At 37.9% G+C, this 20514-nt stretch overlaps 1 long non-coding RNA gene across 2 annotated transcripts in view; it reads left to right on the top strand.

Moving 5' to 3' along the window:
* Nucleotides 1–20514, top strand: part of LOC103662445 — a 512157-nt gene that overhangs the window by 162287 nt on the left and 329356 nt on the right. For both annotated transcript variants that reach the window (XR_568454.2, XR_005835098.1), the window contains exons 3-4: nt 3194–3256; nt 3651–3818. This is a non-coding gene — a long non-coding RNA (uncharacterized LOC103662445). The remainder of the gene's footprint in view (nt 1–3193; nt 3257–3650; nt 3819–20514) is intronic.

Genomic DNA, 20514 nt, shown 5'->3' with positions numbered 1-20514 from the left:
TACTGGACTGTTGGTGGGACTGCAAGCTGGTGCAGCCACTCTGGGAAGCAGTATGGAGGTTCCTCAAAAAGTTAAAAATAGAGCCACCCTACAACCCAGCAAGTCCACTTCTGAGTATATACCTACAGGAGATGAAACACTGTGTCTGAGAGATATCTGTACCCCACGTTCATGGCAGCATTAATTACAGCAGCCAAGACAGAGAAACAACCTAAATACTATCAAAGTATGAATGGATAAATGGACCCTCTCCACAAAACATACACACACACACACACACACACACACACACACAATGGGCTATTATTCATCCATAAAAAAAGAAGGAAATCCTGCCATTTGTGACAACATGGGTGTGTCTTGGGGGCATTATGCTAAGTGACATAAGTCAGACAGAGAAAGACAAGTATGATTTCACTTAAATGTGGAATCTTAAAAACAACAACAATAACAACAACAACAACAAAGTCATGGAAAAAAGAGATTAGATTTGTGGTTACCAGAGATGGGAGTAGGGAGAAGGAGGATTGGAGGAAGGTGGTCAGAAGGTATAAAATTTCAGTTATAAGGTCATTAAATCCTGGGGACATAATGCACTCACGATGCTTCTAGTTCACACAGCTGCATGGTATATCTGAAAGTTTTTATGAGAGTAGATTATAAGTGTTCTCATCACAAAGAAAATGGTTTTCTCTCTCTCTCTCTTTTTTTTGTATTTATTTGAGGTTATGGGTGTTAACTAAACTTATTGTGGTGATAATTTCACAATAGATGTAAGTCAAGTCATTATACTATACACCTTGAACTTACCCAGTGCTGGATGTCAATTTTAAAAAGGGTCAAACATTCATGAATTTGAAGGCATAGCAATAGATATGATTCAAAATGAAACAGAGAAGCAAAAATACAAGAAAGATGAAAGAAAGAAGAAAGGGAAAGAAAGAGAGAGAGAGAAAGGAATGAAAGAAGAAAGGAAGGAAGGAAGAAGGAAGGAAGGAAGAAGGAAGGAAGGAAGAAGGAAGGAAGGAGGAAGGAAGGAAGGAAAGGAAAGGAAAGGAAAGGAAAAAGGAAAGGAAGAAAGAAGGAAAGGAAGAAGGAAGGAAGGTAGGTGAGTGCCTCAGTGAGCTGCAGAGCTGTCAGTCTGAGGTACATGAAGAGGAAGGCCAAGAAAAGTACTTGAAGAAATAGTAGGGGAACATGTTATAAATCTGATTTACCACAGAATCTCACAGATCCAAGGAGAGCAAAGAAACTCAAGCACAAGAAAAATGAAACACATCTTAAACAAATTACTCTCAGCCCATGATAAAGAGAAAATCTTGAAATCAGCACAAGGGAAAAGACACGTTGGAGAGCGTGGAGGGGAACAGAGATCTGAGGAGGGCAGCTAACTGAGCACCAGCAGTTTCCCCGCGGTGGAAAGGAAGCGGGCTTCGCGGTGCATGGGCCCGAGCCGGCCAGTCATCACATGGCTGAAACCTAAGCGGACAGTGCCCACCAGTAGCCAGTGCAGCATCATGCTAAAAGGGGGAGAAACATAAAACCTCACAACCCAACATTCTTTACCCAGTGAATATATCTTTTTAAAAAATGAAGGTAAAATGAAGACTGTTTCAGACATCCAAAGATGAAAGAATTTGCCCCAGCAGCCTTGCACTAGGAGAACCATTAAGGGAGGAACTTGCCACAGAAGGAGAACGACATCAGACAGAAATCTGGATCTTCGCAAGAAAGAGAAGGGCACCAGAAATAGTAAGTGTGAGTTACAGCTGCTTTTCCATGGTAGGCGCAACTCCGTTCCGATACCACACCTGCGGTCGTGGCAAGACGCCGTAGTCCAGATGCTATACCTGGACATAAATATGCCCCGTGACACTTAGTACCAGAAGTTTCTGAGTGGGGGAGAGAAACAAGGTTTTAAAATGTATGTGCCAGAAGTTGGCCTGGGAGTGTGTTTTCCAGCCATCAGATGTATAAAACGTAAGTGGAGGGTTTTGTTCCCATTGACAAGTGCGCAAATGGAAATTTTCCGCTTTTAGTCCTATAACTGATAATTGCCATGTTTATAGTTACAAATGTAACATATTTTTATATGTGCATTTTTTGAGAAAACATTTTATCATGACGGTGTTTCTAGGGCACAAACCTGTAGCAATTCTATGAATATCTAGTATAACCTTGTGTGGATCTGCTAATTATATATATATCCCAACATTTCAAACTGCATCAGTATATCTGACACAGTTTTTTTTTTTTTTTCTGATGAAGTCTTGTACTTCCACAAAACAGAGCCTTGCAAAATTACCATCAATGCAGTTAAACTATCTGAGGAAGCAAGACAAGAGTTCTAGCAACACAACCCTTGCACATACCAGTAAATATTGTATGCAGCAGAAGAGTAATTTGATTAAATGTTATGTAGTTCAGTACAATAGGGCAGCAATTTAAAGTGCTTTTGAATTACTCTTGTGCAGGCTTTAATTTCAGATTAATTTTCTAGATTATCAATAATTAAAAACAAGGGACAACCCTAGTGAGAAATCGCTGAATTATCTTTTTATTTTCTCCTTAGAAAACTATATAATGATAGCTTCATCATAGGAGAGAAGATCCAGCATATTCAGCCAGAAACTGTAGGAAAGAAAGAGTACTCTAGAGGGTATTAGAAACTTAGTAATAAAATATTATGTTATTTCCTGGAATTTATGATGATATATTTGTCAGTTCTTAAAAACTGATAATTTGCTTTTATCTTATTTTCTAAATGTACATTTGTTTTTATATCCCACTTTGCATTTGTTATTTTGTGTATCATTCTTAGGACTTTAACTGGATACTCTGTCAGCCTCACAAAACCTGTATCTCTACAGGTACATTAGACAGTAAACTTTGGTGTGGTATCTCTCCTTCTACATATTTTAAAATGCAGCTCTTACGTGAGACACTTTTGATGGAGGTTTTATTGTCTCTCTTTCTCAGGTAATTATATGGGGGATAGTATAAAATAATCTATCCAAAAGGAAGGATTATCTGTTAGAGAAAGGAAGATGAGTTAGCAGGAGATCCTGGGTCTTATCAGAGGGAATGGTGATTATTGGACAAACGGATCATACACAATGAAATTTAACATTTGCATACTTGGGAGGGAAAGCAGAACTCTGTGACTCAAAGTCTATTTTTGTTTTCCTGCCAGCCATGAATCGTGCTTTCCTCGGACAACACAGGTGTCGTCTGGAGCTCTGGGTCCTTTGGAAAGGTAGGTCTTCTCCAAACATCCTTCCCTCTCGTACCTACGATGTCTCTGCCTTAGTAGATTTGTCTTTATGCCAATAGTCTCCGTTTATCTCCCATCACTCAGGTAAAATCCTCCCTCTCTCCACAAAATGTTCATTTATCCTGTAACTTTAATGAACGACCCTGGGAGAAGCTGGGACATCGACCAGCGGTAATTCTAGTCCCATCTTTCACCCGAGTGTAGATAAATGGAACTTTTGTGACAGGTTCCAGATAGAAACATAGTTCCATGAAAAATTAATGAAGCCGATGGTCCCGAAGTCTTACTGTGGAGGACTACTCGTGCCCGTTACACCAGATGTGATAGGAGGAAATTTGCTTTTGTTTCACCCAGGGACATTGTTTTGGAATTACAGGTTCTCAGATGCCCGTCCTGGAGCCACCAGCGAGGTAGCCCTAAACGCTCATAAAGGATTCTCTTGTGTATTCCTACGCTTGTACAAGTCTTCACTGTGCTGACTGCCTGGTTACGTCAGTATGATCTACCAGATAGTGAATGGAAGCAGAATCTGCTGTCCTTACAGGTTAGTGAAGGTCAAACAGAAGCAGGGCCTGGTAAGCTCATTCCACAGTTCAGAGGAATGGAAGGTTTTCTTTCTTCTCTGGGGTCCAGAGGAGAAGCAGTGCTTTGGAAAGATGACTGGGTGGGAAATTATAAATTTCCTGTGGAGCTTTGAAGTTCGATCTCCTTTAAAAAAAAGCTTTAATTTGTTAGTGGTACTTTTCCACCTTCCAGAAACCTATGATAGATACTCTAAGATGATCAGTTTGATCTAGTCTTTCTGTGTATAGACATCTTATGTGTGGAGATGCTTGTGGTTATGACCTCACATAGGAAGGGAGTATAATAGGACTTGTCCGGGGATTGCCTCTCCCTTCAAAGTTAGGACAGGCCTAGGCCCCTTGAATCATGAAGTGTTTGCTATTTCTGAGCCAGAAATACTTTAGTGAGTGCCATCTCTAATCTTAAACACTTTCCTTTTTTAAGATTTTTTTGACTTTTTTTATTCTCAGAGGTAAAATTTAGTCATTCATCAGTTGCATACAACACTCAGTGCTCATTACATCTATTTATTTTTTTAGAGAGAAAGAGAACTTAAGTGGGAGAGGCTGAGGGAGAGAGGGAGCAAATCCGAAACAGATTCCGCACTGAGCACGGAGCCCATGAGTTTGAGGCTCGAACTCATGACCCTGAGATCATGACTTAAGCTGAAAGCAAGAGTCAAATGCTTAACCGACTGCACCTCCCCAGGTGCCCCTTAACCACATTCTGATGAGCCAGTTACAAAGCCCAAAGGAGAGGCATCTTGTGTGATGGGTAGGTTGGGCGTGCATTTCCCATGAACACACATGTACAGAAGGGAATACTTATAATCATTTCTTCTACCAGATATGAGTTCTGGGGCTATTGCTCAATGCTCTTACCATGTGTGGTTTGAAAGGAACACCTTGGTTTGTTTGGACATTCATTTGTGGTTAAAGAGACCACATTTATTATTTCATTTATTTGGAGCTTGGCATTTATGTAGGTGGCATATCCTGCATAGACACACTTGTTCGTTATTTATGTAAGTGGAATCACTTCTCCTGCTGCCCATTGCTAATTGAATGTCATTTGGAAAATGAAGCAACCCTTGGGCAGGTGAAAATAGAACCAGGAAAGAAAACGTTGTCCTGTGGTTCATGCAGACTTCTTGCTCTTCTCTTAGTGAGTCTGTTTATTTAGGATGACTTTAAATCAACATTGGATAATGTTTACTATGTACTCCACCCTCTCCCCTCTCCCATTCCAGCCGACATAGACTGAACGGCTACTGGGGAATTTGACACCCGGGAAAGTCTACTACTTTCCAACTATGATGTGTAGAGGGGATTTTTAAAGATGGGGAAAAGTCAAGTTTATGCAAAAATTGCTTTGCCATCTGCTGGCCCTTGTGCCTGAAATTACTGCAAGGGACATTATATAGATGGTAAGACTTTGAATGTATATTTATTTCTAAGCAAAATATAGATCACTGACCCAGAATTTATCCAGTTAGCCAGCAGAAACTAGAATGATTCCATACTTTTATACTTAGTGTCTTAACTCAGAATAAAGAAGGAGATTGGAACAGGTGCTTTGCTTTTAAAAGGTCATGATTTAGTCTGCAGACCTAACCTTGTATACACTTGTGCTTTTTCATCTGATTAAATCCTTTTCTATCAGTACCTCCTGACTTTGGCTTTGATTACTCAACTCCATCTGACTTTGGATCTTGCCTTGACCCATTTTTGTCTAAATAGCAGTAATTTCCTCTGTCCTGAAAGTCAATTCTCCAAGAACATTTTAGCTTGTTTTCTGGCCTTGATTTTGATGATTTGGCTCTCTTTTCTATAATACCAGAGATTAAAAAAAAAAAAACTGTAGCAAGGACAGCTTCCTCCTCTGACACCTGGAGTTTTACAAGGTTGCTGTTGCCATGAGAAATGGGGAGAGAGATTTTAATTCAGAAGACATCAGGGGAAATGAGTGGCTTGGAGAACACTATTGGTAGGTCGATGGAGAAAGATCATTAATCCTTGGGAACAGGTAGGAATCCAGAACACATTTTGTCAATTTGGTTATTGCCAGGTAGAGACGCACCCCTAAGTGAGTACTAACCCTGTGGAGTCCAAACTCACCCATGTGCTAAGCTCAGGCTTGGAGGATTTCTACACGGTTCACCAGATATTTCCAAGTAGGTGAGACCCACCAGTAGAACTTGTAGCTCTTCCTCGGCTGCTTGTAAGGGAGGCACCAGCACTGTTTGTCTCTTTTTAAATTGCTTGGAGACCCTAACCTCCCTAAAGCACTCCCCTCACTGGTGGTCTCTGGGATTCGGAAGCCTCTGGAGCGTCTCCATGATCTTCATAGTTTTGAAGCAAGAATAAGAGCCTTCCTTGCTCCTTCCTCCTCTCAGCCCAAGTATTTTCTCTTTTGGGAGAATCTTGACCTGTTGTTGGGTATAGATTGGGACTTCCTCCTCTTTGTCCAGGTTCGTCTGTGTCTCCAGGCACATTAAGTTATCCTTGCACCCACACTCCCACCGCACCATCAGAAATGAGTGCTATATTCATGTGCAAAAACTTCCTGGCCCAATGGCTGGTAATTAATAGGTCCTCAACAATATTCATCAAGTGAATTGACTATAGCCATCTTCTGGACTTGCATAACATGTTTTTCAAAGCTTCTAAGATGTTTAACTTATTTGATAAAATTGCTATTCTTTAGAGGTGATGTATGTATAAAAATGTGGAAGTCACTGGATGCGGTCTCAAAAAAACATTTTATGTTTTCTTTCTTGTTTGTGGTTTGGTTTCACACTGTCATTTTTTTGTTGGCGTTCCTTTTCATGGCAGAAAAAATAGGAAAAAGAGGCTCCTAGAATCACATCTTTATCTTTTAGAATTATTCAATGGAATATTTCCACTGGAAAAAAGCCTTATGGCTACATTATACTTTTTCAGCTATAATCATACTTACTTAATCTATGGTGGTTATATATATATAAAAGATCGGCACAGCTAAGAGTATTTCCTATCCTAGGTCCACAACTGAGTTCCCTGATTTTTATCTGACAAGGTGTGTTATGTTGGCGAGGTTTAGAATGAAACCTAATATCCATTGCTTACTTTTCCCAGTACATTCCTCTTGTGGTGCTTAAGTCTTCTTGCTCTGGGTTTCTTCATACTTGAACTTGAAGAGTGCAATGGATGTCTGAAGTCTAGTTATACTACCAGAGATAGCCTCAAGAGAATAAGGGTCCTGAGCAGCTGCCTGAATGTGCACTCTTTCCAAGGGCAAATTCTTCTAAGTTATTGTATTGATTTAATTTGCATTCAAATTGCTCAGAATTTTGGCGGTGTGTTTTCACTTGAATGATTTGCTATCAAGTGGAGAATGAATAGATGACATGTACAGACTCAAGTGTGGAGCTGAATTTTAAAATATTTACTGATTTTAATAGAACCATATTAATACCATAACAAAGGATAAACTATTGCAGCAAACGGTGGGTTAGCGTTATTTCTTTAAGTAATCCTAGAAGGTGGCATTGATTGTGAATTTTCTTAATGAATTTGGTTTTAAAAGGCATGCTATAGTTTTGTTAATTTTATGTTGCTGAGTTTAAATTATTAATTTTTTCATTGTAATGAAATTATAATTTAAATCAGTAGTTCTTTTTGATGTCTATTAAGCACAGGATGCAATAACTATCATTTAAATGTTCATTTTATAATCTTTGATGTATATTTAATGTGTGATATGTTTATTATTCTAACCATCTTACTGCTTAAAATTCAAATAGAAAAAAACCTTTCATTATGTGTTTTGGCATTCTAGTCAGTAGTTAAACCTGCCTTGGGACCTACTGAAAATTTTAATAGTCAGTAATATTTGCACTGTCATCTGTCACCACATGGTGCCAAATCCTGTCCATGTAGCAATTGCTCTTGGCTTTTCTGGGTTAAGAGAATACAAGTGTTTCCTAGAGCAAATATACTGAGACTGCATGTAGATTCAGTGGGACTATGTCTACTTGGTCTGTAGTGGTAGATGTGTCTATAAGTGAAATGGATAATGGGTTTGTCTTTTCAGGAACTTACTTCTTTTTGCTAGTGTTGAGGCAATCTACTGGAGGGGGAAAAAAGTCTCTATGGGGTGGCAGGTGGCAAGAAGCACAGTGCTAACTATTTAACAGGTGCTCAAATATTTTATAAATAAATAAAAGGAGGAAACATGAATAAATGAAGTAAGCAGAGACACGCAGTGGAAATACATGGGGCTCCTGACCTCATGGGAGAGAGACGGAAATCAAACTCTTCTTGTTTCTTCTTCAGAGAGATTAGGATCAAAGTAAAAGATAAGAAATGAGCATATTAAGTTGTTAAGAGTTAAAAGGAATAAATAAAATCACAACAATAAGTATTGTTTATTTGGAACCTACAGTGTAGCTAGAACTACATATTTAATCCTCAAAGACCTCTTGGTGGTAGCCACCGATGTTGCCATTTTGCTGAATTTGGGAAGGCTGAAGTGATTTTTCTGTGGTTCATGCTGTATTTTTATTAAGCCCGGAATCACAGACAGGTCTGTCAGATAGCCCCGCTCGTAGAACATTGCTTCCTCCTTCATACAACACTTGAGCCAATATTTATGATTTAAATGGTTGATTATAGCTAATATACTCCTAAAAGAGTGCTGCTTTTGAGTTGATCCATTTTCTGATTGCTTTGACTACTTCAGAATTGGAGGTAAATATTAACCATGCATTTGCTCTGACATTGTTGGGGGGAAATACATGAAGCAGTTACTGAAAGAAACCATGGCACATCAGCGATGTGTCAAGAAATGATGGTGCAGAGTGCGTGAGGGGACACTGTGGGCTTCAGGGCTTACAGAATGAGAAGCCTTGAATGATAACTTGGTAACTTGGCAGAGCATTTTGCAACCTGGATGTTTGTACATTGAACTCAGTCTCTCTAGAATTAAAACAAAACAAAAACAAACCAAAACCCCTTAAGGAATGCAAGGTTAATTTTGCGATTTTATGAATTCCTGAAAATTCTCAGAAGTATAACATAAATTATACTCCGGAAATAGTTCTCAAATCATTAAGGAACTTGGTTTAGTTGAAAAAATATCTTCTTTTTCTATTGAGTACCTATACAACAAGGAGAGATAATTACAAATATTGGAGGAAGTCCATTAAACTAAAAGAAGCCTTGTGGAGAGCTGGGAGCCAGTGAAAGAGACTCTAGAAAGGCATGACAGTGACCACAGGATGGCGGAGGGCATACAGTGGACGTTGCGGTAGGCTGTGGTGTTACTGAAAGTACTGGGTGGGTGATGGAGTTTTCTGGGAAGGAGCGAACTATGTTTAGGTGTGACTATAGATTATTGGACTTTGTCCATGTGACTAGTTTAATTTTGACAAAACATTGTTCTCAAAAGATCACATAGAAGATGTGACTTGCATATCCAGAGATTTAATTTGCTTTTTTTTTTTTTTAAGACTTTATTTATCCATTTGACAGAGATAGAGACAGCCAGCGAGAGAGGAAACACAAGCAGGGGGAGCGGGGGAGGAAGAAGCAGGCTCTCAGCGGAGGAGCCTGATGTGGGGCTCGATCCCAGAACGCTGGGGTCACGCCCTGAGCCGAAGGCAGATGCTTAACCGCTGTGCCACCCAGGCGCCCCTTAATTTGCTTTTTGCTTGCATGAGTAATATATGTCAAGAATGAAGCCACTCAGATGAGGGGAGGGTGGAGCAGGGATTGATGCTTTAGGATGAACTAAAAAGTCAAGAACCTTCTCAGTTGGGAAAAGTGAATTTTTACTGTAAATCATCTCTGTCTCCTTAACACAAGACACCATTCATTACTTCCTAGCTAGACTAATTGTTCTCCAAGCTGAAATGATTTTCTGAAGAACACCTCTGATCAAGGAAGTCCTTTGCTCAAGAACCTTCAGTGATTTCCATTGTATATTGAACAAAGGTACGGAGGAGGAAATAGATTTATTGAATTTCTAGACACTTAACATAATCTCATTTAACCTTCAGCAAAACTCTATGAAGTAGGTAAGATTGTATGGAGGAGACACTTGAGCTTCAGTGAAAGCAAGCAACCTGACAGGAACTTCTGGGAAGGAGATACTCACGGATCTTCCTCATGTCTCCAAGATCCACTAATGTCTGGGAGACTTTCCAGACATTATTCGTTGAATGAATGAATTCTATAGGACTGCTTTTATACTCTTTATATTGGTCCATACTTTGTTTCATGAATTTCATATCCCTACTTAGCAGTCATTTACTCACTATACCTGCTATGTACATGTAGAAAATTATATAAGCAAGATTGGGAAAGTATTTTCTTTCCTAATGGGCTTCTGAGATCTAGCTCCACTAATCCTTACTGAAATTATACAGATGGAATTTTCTTCACCAATTTTTTGATTTAGGTCAAAGATTTTCAAGTTGTGTTTCCTACAACATCTATGATTTCCTGTTTTGGCTTATTTAAATTGATGTGGGGACTTAAAGACATGTGGGAAGCAATTGGAATTCAGAATCCCTCCAGGTTTTGTAGTTTTCCCTGTTCTTTAACAGTTGTTTTGCCTACAAATAATCCATGACGATTATAGTAACAATTCACACTTATTGAATCTTGACAAAATATTCAACTTAATTCATAAAACAGTAGCTGACTTTCTTTTTATACTCATTATAAGAATACACAAACACACAAATTGGTGTGAAAGTTGTGCGTATGGGGGAAAAAACAGCTGACATGGGGTGAACGTGCAAATGCCTGCCTCACATCTGCTTTGGCCTGTGGTGCCTTCGTTGGGGTGGGCCTTGCCTGCGCCTGGATTTACCCCGCACAGGTGAACTCTCTACTAGAGAGGTGACCACCTCTACTTCCCAAACACCTTCATCACCCATGTAGTAGTAGTAAGGAATATTGCAATGGCCTTTGTAGTTGTAGTAAGTAATAAAGAAAGTGGTAGTAAGGACACTCTTTTAGTATAAAGAGTGAATTAAAAAAATGTGCTTTTTAAAATCGTGTAAGTAAAATGAGTTATTGAAGAAAAGTTGAAATTTCCCTGGAGAATTTACACTGTATCTCTAGTACCCAACTCTAATACAACCAGTTGTTTTCCTACTGAGAGTTTGGGGTTTTCCAGTAAGCAGATGTGGGCACCGAGGAATGTGAATAGTATTCTGGGTCAAATAATGGATCTTGAAGCACCCATTAACTTATGGGCAGGAAAGAATGTGAAATGAGTAGCAAACAGTAATGTCTAGACACATGGGAAGAGATTTTAGTGTTCTAATAAAATTCAATTGGTTTCAGATATACTTAACCAAGTATAACAATGATGCCAGTAATTATTATAATAATTGAGAGGCAGAATGGTGTGCTGGGAAGAGTAATAGCTGAGAAATTAAAAGACCCAAATTTCTGTGGCAGACTTGTGGGTCTGTGATGGGTATGTAGCCCGTACCACCTATACGCCTCCGTGCGTGCATTTGCATAATGAGAGGGAACAGCTAGGTTTCTTTTAGTGGTGACCCTGTGATTCTGTGGGATCTATGGCAAACTCTGTGCCCACTCTTGCAGGAAGTATACTTAACAATGATATACCTTTAGTTCTAAAAGGTTTTTTGTTTTTACAAAGACCACATTCCTTAGTTTCTTTGTTTTATTTGTGTATTACCCCACCCTTATGCATTGATTAAAAAGAGAGATAGGAAATATGCTAGACACTTTCCTTCCCTTTATGAACATAATATATACCGTGCAGTACGAAGTTATGTGAAGACACACACACAAAAGCCAGATAAGAAGCATGAGAAGTGTTTAATAGGCAGTCCTGATTCTAGAGCACTCAGAATTTAAATACAAGCTGCCTGGCTTTATGGAGAGAGGGTCAGGGAATGTTTGTGTGAAGGTTTTAAGATCTGCTCAGAGGCTTGAAAGACAGGAACAGATTTAATATGTTGGGGGTAGGGATGGAGGGTGGGGGGTACAGTCTAAGTAGGGAAATAGCACACTTTAGAGATCTGTTTAAGGAAACAGTCCTTAAATATTTTTCTCTGGCCATATTTCCTCCCTTCATTCCTCTACCTCTCAGCCTCTTTTGTCTTTTTAAATCTCACTTTATCTTCAAAGCCAAGTTATATATAATTTTCTATTTAAAGCCTCTCATAAGCTGTAGACCATGGCTTCCTGGAGTGTGTTTCTTCTAAAACTATTCCAACCCATGACAATAGGCATACCATAGAAAAAACCAATCATTCTATTGTAAGGATTAGCTGTGTACTTAGTGAAATCACCAAAAAATTAGGGCAATAGAAAGGTTGCAGAAAATGACGTTGAATCTTGAGCTAAAATCTTTAAGAAATAAATGTAAGACAGTTTTCCCTAGGTTTAGTAGGTGACTCAGATAAAGAACCTTAATCTCATGACAAGTGAATCAAAGTTGGAGTTTTTAGGAAGGACAGAAGGGTACACTTGCCATACTACAGGCTCAAGCAGGGAGAAGAGTGGAGGAGTTCTCTGGTCATGCCAATTTAGAACAAGGGATACCTACCCTAATCCAGGTCCAGAGGGGAGAGGGGGATGGGAGAACAAACAGTCCATTCTTGAGAGCCCTGACGAAAGCAGGATTATCAGTAACACACTAAGTTTAATTACTGGATTATGGAGATTGAAATTTTAGGGAGGGACTGGGTATGCAGGGGATCATACTGATAACTGACCAGAGGTGCCAAGGAAGGGGATTCTGCGTCTTGACAAGTAGAAGTTTATGGGGTTAGTAGGACGGTGTGCAGAGCCATATGGATTTGGCCAGATGAGAATTGATGATTTGGATTCCTTAGTAATAGGAATGGAAGCCCAGTTGATGGGGAATGGGAAAGATTGAGAGGTGAGGAAAAGGAGACAGTGACCATGGTCCCCACCTGCAAAACACAGAGAGAGGAGACATTAGCTCAGAGGAAATGTGAGGTGTTATTGCTTTTTTCAACTAGGGGGAAGAGAGTATGTTTATAGATGTTACAAATTACCTTGAAGAAAAAGATAAATACCTTATGTAGGAGAAGGAGAATGGAGTGACAAGAGAGAGGTTTTTGAGTGGATGAGAAAAGCTAGACTCCAAAGCTAAAGTGTATGAATTAGGCTTTGACTGAAGGAGGCACACTCTATTTGAGTACTTTATATAGTTTTTATTTAATTCCAAGAAAAACTGAGTGATATTGGTATAATTATGATCCTCATTTCACAGATGAGGAAACTGAGTCATGAAAAGATTAAGTAAAAATGCACCCAGGGTCACACAGCTAGTAAATAGTAGAGTGAGGATTTGAATCTGGGTTGGTTTGAATCCAGATCGTGACTCTTCAATATGGCAACTATCATTTGGTTAAAGGTCACAAGGAGAATGCCTGTAAAAGTCAAAGCTATGTTGACAAATTTGTAAATGGCTATGATAATGACAAATATTATTAGCATTTTTATAAAAATCTCATTTTGCCTCTAACCTATTCAGTTATTTTATTCAACATGTTAATATCCTACTAATAGAACAACTAACCAACACATAAGTATACTTATCCCGAGAGAATATGGCATTCCGTGAAAGTGCGGGTAGCTTTTAAGAATCAGTGTCATTGATTCTCTAGAGAGCAAGTCGAACTGAGGGAAAATAAAAATTCCTAAACTGGATTAGAGACCATGCCATGGGTTCCTCAAGAGTACTATAACCTTGTTCTTCTGGAAAGAGTTAGAGGGTACATAGAGAGAGAATGTTGTTCTTTCAACCAGTTCAAACTTGAATATGCCTTGCCTCGCTACTGAAGCTACAAATATTTTCATAATTCTACAGTTTAATTAGTTACACATTCAAATGTATCTTCAGTGGTTGAAATTTGAGAACACAGATTAAAAGAATGTACAATATGACTGTAAAATGATTTTCAAGAGAAGAGCAGCAAATGATTTTAGTTACATTGGCAACTCTGAAGCACATGCATTACCCAGAAGGAGCCAAACACCATGCAGTTTTATAAACTTTGATGTATTTACTAAACCTCAGTCATCTTGCTACGTGACTATATCTCAGAAAGTGCTATAGAACCCAACCTAGCAGCATGTGTCGATCTGTATGGTTTTGGAGAACTGAGGCAATGTCTTTTATATTGTTTTATTATTAATACCTATTTTACTGCTTAAAATTAGATACCCAACATATATTAGATTTTTTAAAAAAATATTTATTTGACAGAGAGAGAGAGAGAGCACAAGCAGGGGGAGAAGCAGGCAGAGGGAGAGGGAGAAGCAGACTCCCCACTGAGCAAGGAGCCTGATGCAGGGCTCCATCCCAGGACGCTGGGACCATGACCCAAGTTGAGGGCAGACGCTTAACCAACTGAGCCACCCAGGCACCCCTACCCAACATCTATTTAATAAATTACAGAACAATGCATACTTTTATTAACAAGAACTCTGTGATTTTACAATAGCTTTAGCTTTAGGGTGATTTCTGGGAATTATGTCTCGTTTCATCTTACTCCAAGGGATCACATATACCTACCAAATGGATAAGATCCATCTGAGAGCAACATTAAGTGTTTAGGACAGATGTTAAAAAACTTGTTTCAATATAATTTTCATGGGACAAGGATTCGTTCATTTCAAAAACAAAATTCAAAGTGGAAGAACTGGGAGTCGTGTGTGTATCAGAAATATTTCTGTGTTTGATGTGCTCAGTTTCCATTGAGATGTTAATAAAATAGATAGAATAATTCATTTTCTCATTTATTGATTCGTTCGTTCACAGAAAGATGCAATCTAGGAAAACTGAATTAATTTGGAAATAATCAAAACAAAAACATTTTTATGACTAAAGGCATCATACAGAAGGAAGCGGAGAATTCTTGTTTCTATACCATTGCTTCTGATCACAGAAAATATAATGATAATGAAATTTATACAAAACTTGGTATGAAGTCATATTAGAATAAGATGTTTATAATACTATCAAAAATACACCAAACTTTACACAATATCAGAGTTGTTATTTTATTCAGGGAAACAGATGTTACAAGAAACTCAAACTTATGCAATAGAACGTTCAGATGAATCTTGAATTTACACGACCAAAATAATGTGAAAATCCCAAAGATAAGGAAAATATTTAACATTTAGCATTCTTTTGGAAATATTTGACTCATCCGTTTCATGCTAATTATGCTAAATATTTATAATTGATTTTCAAGGAATCTATTTCCTGATCAAGAGTTGACTCTTCCGAGGTACAAATAAAAATTTTCATTGGACTTTGGAATAGTAAAGACTATGAATACAACCCAAAATCAGAAAAATCAGTTACATCAAATGGCCAATATATTTTTTAACATTCAGTCCAAAATTACTCAGTTTTATGTTGACAATAGAACATTGTTTTGCTAATATTATTAGCCATAAATTAATACAGATATTCTAAAAGGGGCTATCACAATAATTTTGTCATGTTAGGTAGACATGGACTTTTCTATACTTTGTATATTAAATAAAAGTTCAATGTATCACAGCTATAGAGGTCTCACTGGCAGGGATACTGTTCCTAATTAATTGTCTTATTTATCTCGGATTAATTCAGGTTTGGAAATCTTTGTCATAATTTTTGAGTTATTTCTTAGTGGTTGACCTACAATTTATTTTTATTTTTTTTTAAAGATTTTATTTATTTATTTGACAGAGATAGAGACAGCCAGCGAGAGAGGGAACACAAGCAGGGGGAGTGGGAGAGGAAGAAGCAGGCTCATAGCAGAGGAGCCTGATGTGGGGCTCGATCCCACAACGCCGGGATCACGCCCTGAGCCGAAGGCAGACGCCTAACTGCTGTGCCACCCAGGCGCCCCAACCTACAATTTAAAATAAACATCTTCACCTATCAGAATTGACTTCACTCTTATATTCCCTTAGTTCCAAGTAAATATAGAAATTGTAGTCCTATATTGTTCCATTCCTGCAAATCTTTTTTATATTAATACTATTAATATGAAAATAATCTATTAAGAATAGCACTTAGAATTTAGGAATGCCTCACTGGCTCAGTGTGAAGAGCATGCGACTCTTGATCTTTGTTTTTTAAATATATTTGCATTCAGTGCTTTGAAATTTTTGTTTTCTAGATCTACCTGTGGAGCCCTGAAAAGGCACTTTCTGTTACCAGTTTATTTTCTGTGTATGGATTATATTTTCCCCATTTCTTTGCATGCCTCATGGTTTTCTGTTGGTTGGTTGGTTGGTTGGTTGGTTGGTTAAAAATTAGACAATACACTGTAGAAACTCTGGATGCCGACTCCCTCTCCTCCTCCTCTCATCCTTAGGAGTTGTAGTTGCTGTTCACTTGAACATCTGTTTATCTGTTTAATGACTTGGCTAACGTAATCATGTAGTTTATTTCCACAGTAGTGTGTGGTCTCTGATATTACTGTTCAGATTTATTTTTTCTTGTTTTTAGGTTTTGGTCTGGCTACCCATGTTTTTCCCCTAGGTATGCCACTTACTGATCAAAGGTTAGATTTTTACCCTTCACCTGTACATGTGTGTGATTTGGAGTCTGCTATCGTAGTTCAGGGAGTTTCTATTTTTGCCTCACATTCAGCCAGCGATTAGTAGTTTGGATGTCCCCTCTCTGTTTTTTGTAGGTTTTTTGTTTTGTTTTGTTTTGTTTTGTTTTGTTTTGTTTTGTGTGTGACAGGACATAGTCCTCAGGGATGAGTGTGATTTATCAGGAGTTTTGTTTAAGCTGCTTATTCCATAGAGGATTCATCCTCTGTTGATAGTCTGTGTGCAGTTTGAGGAAAGCTTTGAAGTCTGTTCTACATGCCGCTCTAACTCCATCTGAGCGGGTGCAGTCTAGTGTGTGCATGGACTTCCCAACCCCCAGAGTGACTGTGATCCCAGGAGGGCTCTTCTTGGTTGTTTCTTTTCTTGGTTCTATTAAACATAGGACTGTTCTGCTATTTTTCTTATATCATGGAGCATCAGCCTTCTCTTAATTGTTTTCTGCAATATCTCCATCATTTTTGACAAGTCCCTAAGCATGGAGTTCTTCACTCTTGCTACCAGATGAAGTCAGTCCCCTCTGGTAGAGCTTTGGAACTGTTCTTTCTTATGGTCTTTATTCCTGGGCAGGCACCCCATGCACTGAAACTGAGGATAAGGACCTGCTTCTCCTGGAATGACATCCCTGCTTTCCAAGTGGGTAGTGAAGTGGGTGGTTGGCACCTTCTGGTCTTGTTTTACCTATCCCAGAATAGAGCCTTCATTCTATCAGTGGGTTGGGGATGGTGATGATCAGTGCCCAATTGTTCTCAGCTTGCTACACCTGGTATAGAGCTTCTGCTCTATGAGTGGAGCCTGGGTGGGGGAAATTTTTCTGGAAAAAAGCTTCAGCAAAAATGGACTGGTGGAGCTGTAAAGCACCGCTGGTAGTCTGCCCCTCCTGGGATAAAACCGTAGACTGGCAAGCTGGCATGAGAAGAAACTCCAGTGTTCTGGTCATACCTTGCTGGAGTAGAGCATCTGTGGTTGAGCTTCTGTAACACAGGAGTTGTGGTGGTAAAGGAGCTGAGTATGGCCCCAGTACCACAGATTCTCACTGTTCTTATGGAGATTTAGTACACTTCTTTGAACAAATGTTATTCCTTCCTCTATATGCCCTAGGACAGCTCCCAGAGACTTTAATGATTGATTGTTTTAAATTTTTATTAGTTATATTGTTGATTTCCTGGGAGAAGTTTTGCTAAATGACTCTAGTAGCAGCTGGTCAATTGATTTTTTAAATGAATTTCTTTTTTTTTTTTTTTTAAAGATTCTATTTATTTATTTCAGAGAAAGAGAGAGAGCGTGAAGGGGGAGAGGGACAAAGAGGGAGAAGGAGAGACTCTCAAGCAGACTCCATACTGAGTGTGGAACCCAACACAGGGTTTGATCTCACAACCCTGAGATCATGACCTGAGCTGAAACTAAGAGTCAGACACTTAAATGACTGAGCCACCCAAGCGCCCCTGGTCAATTGACTTTTTGACGAATGTTACATGCTTATTCAATGTGTAACAGATTGTCCTTCTAATAACTGGTCCTGGAGCAATTGAATGTTCATGTACAAAAAAAGATCTTGAACCATTGTAATGACATGAAATGTATTGTAGCCTCAAACATAAAATATAAAACTATAAATCTCTTAGGAGAATACTTAGAAGAAAATCATTGTGGTTTGGGACAAGGCAACACTTTTTTAGAAAAGTCCCCAAATCATGAAGCATGAAAGAAATATTGCTAAATTGTGCTTTAGCAAAAATAAAAAACTCCTGTTTGAATTCTACTGTTAAGAAAATGAAGTGAAAAATCACAAACTAGGAGAATCTCTTCACAAAGCATAGGCCAGAATAAATAAAAAATCTTTAAAGTCTATAATCAAAAGGCCAGGAACCCAACTCAAAATGGATAAAGCAATGGACAGACACTTCACAAATTAGGTCATATGTATGCTGATAAGCCCATTTTAAGTTGTTCAACTTCATTAGTCATCAGAGAATTGCAAATTAAAACCACAATGATGAGATACCACCTCACACCAGTCAGAACGGCTAAAGTTAACAACTCAGGAAACAACAGATGTTGGTGAGGATGCAGAGAAAGGGGAACCTCTTACACTGCTGGTAGGAATGCAGCCTAGTGCAACCACTCTGGGAAACAGTATGGAAGCTCCTCAAAAAGTTAAAAATAGAGCTACCCTATGACCGAGCAATTGCACTACTAGATATTTACTCAAAGGATACAAAAATACAAATTCTAAGGGGTACATGCACCCCGATGTTTATGGCAGCATCTTCAATAATACCCAATTTATGGAAAGGGAAGATGTGGTGTATATACATGATAAAATATTACTCAGCCATCAAAAAGAATGAAATCTTACCATTTGCAATGATGCGGATGGAGTTAGAGTATGTGTATTACGCTAAGTGAAATAAGTCAGTCAGATAAAGGCAAATACCATATGATATCATTCATATATGGAATTTAAGAAACAAAACAGATGAATATATGGGAAGGGTAAAAGAGAGAGAGAGAGGGAAGCAAATCATAAGAGACTCTTAACTAAAGAGAAAAAATGAGATTTGATGGAGGGAAGTGGGTTGTGGGTGGGGGACGGGCTAAATGGGTGAAGGGCATTAAGGAGGGCACTTATTATGATGAGCCCTGGGTGTTATATGTAAGTGAGGAATAACTAACTTCTACTTCTGAAACCAGTATTACACTATATGTTAATCAACAAGAATTTAAATAAAAATTTGAAAAAAACCTGCACAATGAAATAGTGCTACACACACATTAGAACGAATAACCTTAAATAGACTCACAGCATTTGAGAGGATAACTGAATTGAGAGGGTAACTGAAATTCTCATGTATTACTGGTGCTACAAACTCATAGGAAAAAAGTTGACAATTTTTTGTAAAGATAAACACTTATATTTTGATCTAGCAACATTCTTCCTAAATATTTACCCAGAAGGATAAAAAGACCTATCTATACAAAAACTTGCCCATGAATTTAATAGTAGCTTTATTTATAATAGCCAAAACATGAAAATAATCTAAATGTCCAGTAACAGATGAGTGGGTAAACAAAATGTGGTTTGTCCATTCAATGAAATACTACTCAGTGATATATAATTGCATGCCACAACATGAACAAACCTCAAAATCATTATCTGGAGACAAAAACAAATTGTCACAAAAACAAATTGTCACAACTGTATATTGTGATTCCATTCATATGCAATTCTAAAGTGGCAAAACTAATCTATGGTGATAGGAAGCATGTCAGTGATTACCTATGGCTGAAGTTTACGATTAACTGCAAAAAAATATGAGGGGACATTTTATGGTGATAAAAATAGGTTTTGGAATGGGTTGTGTTAGTGTATATATTTGCCAAAAGTCTTTGAACTATATACTTAAAATGGAGGCATTTTTAATATAAAGTATACCTGAATAAGTTGATTTTAAAATGGTAATATGCTATAGTTATTAAAAAATCAGAGTAAGATAATTACAAACTTTTATTACATCGAAATTTGAAGCATACTTCACTAATTTTTCAAATGATGTTTAATAAAACAACAAACAACAACAAAAATGTGTTTAGGATAGCTAGAGACAGAAATGTAGTTAAACAAAGCTATGTTATAGTCCTAAGTAAAAATAGAAGTTGAATAAAACCATTCCTTGTTTGAGTGTCTCATGAGTATTTGAGGGTGAAAAGGTGAATAAATTAATAAAAACTGTGTATTTTTTGTACCATGTTTTTATAAAGGAAATTTCTAGCCTATTTAGAGTTCTATAAATTAAGTTCATGGTTCAATCATAATTTGCACCTTTGAGTTGAATTTGTTTTCATAATGATGATAAATATCTCCCAAGTTTATTATGTTTTTGATAATTATGGTGCTTTTGATTTCATTTCAAATCTCTATAAGATGGCAAATAATTTTAAATAATATTTTTCTCAGGTGTATAATTAATTTGTTTTGCACACACATTTATGGAATGCAGGAACTAAATGCAGATCTTAACTGGAGGATTTGATTCTTTTTGACTCTAGTTATTA

The sequence above is a fragment of the Ursus maritimus genome, unplaced genomic scaffold (assembly GCF_017311325.1).
Source record: "Ursus maritimus isolate PB19 unplaced genomic scaffold, ASM1731132v1 scaffold_16, whole genome shotgun sequence".
NCBI classification, from domain to species: domain Eukaryota; kingdom Metazoa; phylum Chordata; class Mammalia; order Carnivora; family Ursidae; genus Ursus; species Ursus maritimus.
Note: the sequence above shows the minus strand (reverse complement) of the source record. Positions and strands in the feature narration are given on the sequence as shown.